Genomic DNA, 6374 nt, shown 5'->3' on the forward strand with positions numbered 1-6374 from the left:
CAGCTAAGATAACTGCAGTATCAAATATTACAAAATGGTACACAAAACAAGAATTATTCTAAACTTCTAGATTGTTGTGGGAACATATTCCCGAGATTGATTTGTTCAGGACACCAACCGATTTGAGACCTACTCATCAAAGAAAAATTCCTGGGAACAAATTCAAAACGTTATACCATATTGTTATCTACATCAAAGAAAAATTCCTGAGAAAAATTCCTCCGAACTCCAAGCTCTCTTCGGCAAAGTTGGGTTCTTCTTCGTATCATCTTACCTCCTCAACAAGATGAACTTCAACCTTCAAATGAGATGACGAAGAAGAACCCAATTTTGCCCCTAACTAAGATGACGAAGAATCCAGCTTTGCCCCAACTGAGATGACGAAGAAGAACCCAACTTTCATAATCTAATTTCAATCACTCACACACGTGCCAATCACTTAATCTCATTCCACAAATTAAACAAGCAACGTGGCAGATACTTAAGACGGAAGTTGGCAGAAGAGTTGGCCTCGCCGTTTGCCAGATCAACAAAAAAGTTGACGCCGTCCATTTTTAAGGACTAATATTACATGTTTCAATACTATGAGAACTAAAAGCCATCAAAGTTTTGAGTAGGAACTAAAATCAAAAATCGGTGATACTTAAGGGACGAAAAACATATTTAACCCTATAAATAAATATGTTTTAGTAATTTTAAACAAAAGTAATTAGGTATGAGAACAAAGATAAATATATATATATATATATATATATATATATATATATATATATATATATATTCAATTTAAAAAATTTGATATTATCCAAACTTATACTTAATGGAATTTCCCGTCAAAATAGTGATAAATTTGAATAATATACTTTTGAGGATAAATTCATTTATTATCTTAATTGAATTTCACGTAAATACATTGATTATATGTTGTAATGAATGTTTTCTTCTTTCATCTATCAAGATGAGTATACATCAACTTTATAAATCTCTTGAAAAAAAAGTTGAAGTAACTATGCTTTAACAACTCTCTAACATGTGTATTCACAACTTTCGATAATTTGTACTTTATAAACTAAATATGTTTTCTAACCAAGGACAAATAAGTATTATTAATGTATGCACGAAGTATATTAATGAAATCAATTGCCAGAGATTATTGGCAACAATAATTTCTTCCATTTTTGTTTAAAAACATCATTTTAGAAGAACAAGAAGTTATGATTTTCAAAGTGCTAAAATGCTATCGAAATATTTTTTATAAGAAATAATTTTACATTTTACATTTTACATTTTACATTTTTAGCTCATCTAACATTTACTCACTATTTGAATCGTAGATTATCTATACATATTTGTTGATTCTAATTACATTGGATTTTAGACTTCAAAACCTATATATGGATCATTGGATTTGGACTTTTTGTTGATATAGAAGAAACCTCCAACCTTTTAAGAAAGATAATATTTAAAAATGTTTATAAAGATTCAAGAGTAGATCTTAACTTTCTTTGTACTGTATTATTGTTCTTCACATAATATACTATAGTTGAAACTTTAGATCATAACACAACATATAAAATAAAGTTAAAGCTTCACTAAAATATTAAAATAAATAAAAACAAAAATCAGCGTTTTAATATATTAAATGTTGAAACTAATCACTAACATTTTATTAGAAACAAATTAACATACATATCTTAAGTATAAATAAGAAAATATATCAAAATATAATAAGAATGTAAAATATTAAATAAGTTATAAACAACAACTTATATACTTTGTAATTTATATGTTAAAAATTTAAAAACTAAATTATTTTCAATTATCAATTTTTTTTATGAACCAAATTAACTTAATTTAATCAAATACACTAACTTTGTCTTGTCAAATTCTCTTGTCAAATTCTCAATCTACCTAAACTAAATAAGAATATATAACATTTCGTTATTCACGTTACTAACAAAGTTATTAATAAATTAGGATGAAATGAGCCATTTATTCAACCAAACAAAATTATAGAGATTTCCATACCACAAACTTTTATTTTTCATAAACTTACTTTTGCCTCCAACATCTTTCCAAGAAGGAATTAAGGGTTCATTCCCAAAAGAAATAATCTTTCAAGAAACAACAATCGAATCTATTGTCATATGAAAAGGAAATACTAAACAAAATAAGTTATGATAATTTGATAAGTAATTTTATATTTCAATAGATAAAATTCAAATTGGATATATATTTATCTATATCTATATGTAAAGAAGATTCTCCTTTTCTATGTAAACTTTTTTTTTTTCACTTTTATCCTTCAAGTTAACCTTTTATTTAAAATTAAGTTATTTTTTTTTCTAATTTTATAGTTTTTTAAATTTAACTATTTTTCTAAATTAAATAAAGAAAAATCATCTACTAAATAAATAAAACTATCTATAATTGTAAAAAAATTATATTTATTTTAATAATTATAATTTTATTATTTTCTTGTTAAAAAAAAAGTGAACACACATATATACACATGTACAATTTTTTATTGAAAAAAAAATCAGTTATTTTTAAGTAAATCCTCAATACTCAAAGTAGATTTTTGAAGTTGAAAATGTTTAATAGGTGATCTCAAACTTTGTAATTGTTATTTTATCCAAGAAAAAAACACACTTGACACAGAAAAATTACTTATTATTAATGTGATATAATTTGTATTGTTCTTTAAATCTACTTTGTTCATGTTACTATGGGATCATAGCCGACCGAACGGTAAGGGTGGAGAAGAGTCGTCCGACCGATGATACCTCTCAAGTCAATGAACTGATCGGTTAAATCAGCCGTTAAGGTAATCAATAGTAATAACTGTCGGGAAGTTTATGAAAATAATTGTCATTTATTGACAATTAATATTGTCATTCATTGGTAACGGAAAACTCATTATAATTTATAAATATTTATCTGGCAAAAGAAACAGGTAAAGAGAGAAGACAACACAACTGACATCGGAGCAAACAACATTGAATGTTTTGGATTAGGATTCTAAATCCTGCCGAAACATTTTGGCGCCCACCGTGGAGCCGAGCGGCATCCCCATGAAGCCACATAAAACCAGACGCATGCTCAGTCTCGACATCGCTACTTAGGATCATTACCAGGTTTTGCACCAAAAGCAAAAAGTTGAATAATAAATTTGATGTTTTTTATTTTGAGAACTTCCAGGAATATTCAGATATTGAACGTTGATCTTGAGCGTATGTTCGGAAAGACTCATCATATTGGTGTCATCGGTTGAAGTTTAGTAAAAGATGAGTGGGAAATCCCTAAGATTCTAAACTTTCTCATTAATATTTTATTATTTTACCACCTAATCTAGTTATATGATAATCACATAGATCTTTAAAAAATGTGATATATGATAATGTTGTCAATAATTTTAACTGTTACGTCAACTTCCAGTGGAGATCACGATACATTATTTTGGCCTGCTTCTTTCTTTTACTCCTTTATTTAGGAAAGAACAGTTAAACTTTATTAAAAAATATTCATTTCTTAGAACTTATATTGAAAAGTGAAACCGATACTGTTAATCGGTAGGGAGTTTTATTTTTCAAATACTTGATATAAAATTCAAGGATGTTATCATTAATGAATGTCTGCAGCTGTAAAGGTTGCGTCAGGCTCCCCCTTTAGATAAATAATTTCATAAAAAAGCCTCATCAAAATGGGGAGAAATAGTGGTTCAGAGAAAAAGTAGTGTTGCCCCAATGCTGAAATATTTCCACTGTGTGGTTCATTCAAATATTTAAAAATATTTATTTCCACTGTGTATGGTTCATTCGAATATTTCAAAATATTTGTTCCTGTTGTGGGTAATTCTTAATCCCATCAACGTGATAAAAGTTCATGACTTTTTTAAACCATTTCTAAACATGTTTGTTAATAAGACATTGAAATTTCACGAGGATATTATTACAATGTAACCCGATATGATTCAAGCATTATATTTTGGGTAAGATACAAGAAATTGTCCAGAAAAACTCTATTCTATATACATTACTGATCTGACAATTGATGGACCATTAAACATCGTGCGGAATGAGATTCTGGAGTAGGTGAAAAAGATTTCCGAAAAGATCCTCTTTTGCATCAGGCATAGTACAGACCTCAGATTCCCGTGACACTTTAATAAAGGTCCAAGCCTTCACAATTGGCGTCACAAGGGAGCCTTCAGAGTTCACACAAATACTCAACATCTCTGTAAGTGTTCACGAGACGGTCCAAGAGAGTAACATAGGCTGTGAAGTGCTTGAAGTAGTCACTATATCACGACTCAAACGCCGCGCGGTTCAGCAAAAACCAACTCATGAAATCGTCCATTGTAAGCGATGGCGTTTCAATCACGCCGCGCCTGAACGTCATGGGAAGGAAACTCTCGTTTTCCTTGCTGTATATTGCAGATCTGCAAACTCTTCTTCTCAAGTGCCCGCAGGGCGAGACTAGCAACTGTGTTAGAGTTGCCGCCCGCAACACGGTGGGATCATTCCTAGGGTTCACCCGTGATAGGGACAATCTGTAATTTTGTTTTTGGGTGAGTGTGTCGATTGGATGGGAGGCGGAGGCAATCAATCTGCAAACCAAGGGATTCGTCAATTCTGTTCTTCAGATGGCAGTGATGTTGAACTTTGCAACGGCATCTGCAGCGCCTAAACGTCAACCTATTTGATGCTTATTTTTGACGCGCCGATTTGGATCGCGACGGCTGTATCAAGGGTGCCGAGGTCGTCTCCTTCTTCCAAGGATTTCATATTGGGACGAAAGTGCTTTCAGAGGTCTTGCCGAGGCAATGTTTAAAGCTTCCAAATGACGACCAGCTCTTCCACTTCGGAGGCGGGCGAACGTGCAAGAGCTCGCGGCAGTGAAGAAGGGGCTTGCGGCGCAGCTGTTGGCAGTGGGTAGTGACCTCAAGGGGTCGCGCGCCCAGGCATTGGTCTCGTGGACCAGCGAGTCCAGCGCCGCCGCGTGCTCGGATAACACTGTCGCGGGCAGCGTCGAGAGCCGCGATTTGAGCCAATACTCTTATTTGCTCAGATTGATTTCAAAAAAAATGAGTGCTTATTTTCTAAAAACATTTCATGTTCTTCCCTTTCTTTGCTTGCCTCAGGAATTACTGTGACATTCAACAACTCAAATGAGTGGTGAAGCAAAATGCATTGACAGAGAGAAGCAAGAACTCCCCAGCTTCAAACTGCAAGAGTCTCATCTTGTCTCGGATAACAAATTACAAGCACATATTTCGGTCATTATCTTATAACCAAATTACGGCAAGATACCGAGAAGCATCAGACAACTATTTTGGAGTTTCTATCATTGGAGGAAAATTCTTTAGAGAATATCTCATGCGAAAACGTCACAGCTGCAAACTTGGGCACTTTGGATTTATCAGATAATCAAATAAAGGGGCCACTTGCATATTGTTGGAAATCTGAAAACCGATTAGTGTTTCTTGATTTAAGCAACAATCAAGAGTCAGGGAAGATTGCAATCTCCAAATAAAAAATGAAAATGAATCTTACAACAAACTAATTATAATATTGAAGCCTTTATTTTATTTTGCGCTAACACATTTTTGTGAAGCAGCTTTGAAGTAATAAAAATAGTATTTTGGAGCATAATCAAACAGGCTCCGTGGAAATGGAACAAAGGAAAAACTTTATCCGAGAGTCTACGAAGTGGTTCTCATATAATTCCAATCACAGGCGGCCGACGTTGGATTTTATTAAAATTATTGAACGTACTTACAACATACCCGTAAACACATCGTCGTCTTCCCATTTTGGTCTTCAAACCTTCTTGAAGACCGATCGGTCTCACTTGCACAGTCGTCCAGTCTTACAACAAAATACATTATTATTAATTAAAGTCATAAATGTGTTAGTATAATTGTTTAACATGTTTTCTGATCATTTAAGGAATTATTATTCTTCAGTACAAAGGACACGACCCTGCATACAAGCTATTTAGCAAACAAGAGCTTACTACTCGTGCAAAATACAGCATACCGAGCACTTGGCAAACTTTAAGCAACTGACTAGCAGTGAATGTTTTTCAACTCCTACCGAGCACTTCATACGTGGCCAAAGTCCAAACAGATGTGACATTAATGTTATTATGATGACAAGGCTCTGCATGCAAACTACTAGGCCAACTTTGAGCAACCGATCGGCGGGGAACATTTTTCAATTCGGTGAGGCAGATTCTTTGTGAGCTCTCACCTTGGTCTTAGGGCACGCTTCTAGAGAGCTCCTAAGACCTAAACCGAGCAGGTGAGTCAGATTTCTTTCGTGAACTCTTACCTTGGTCTTAGGGCACGCTTCTAGAGAGCTCCTAAGACC

Source organism: Vigna angularis, chromosome 11, assembly GCF_016808095.1.
Source record: "Vigna angularis cultivar LongXiaoDou No.4 chromosome 11, ASM1680809v1, whole genome shotgun sequence".
Taxonomy (NCBI): domain Eukaryota; kingdom Viridiplantae; phylum Streptophyta; class Magnoliopsida; order Fabales; family Fabaceae; genus Vigna; species Vigna angularis.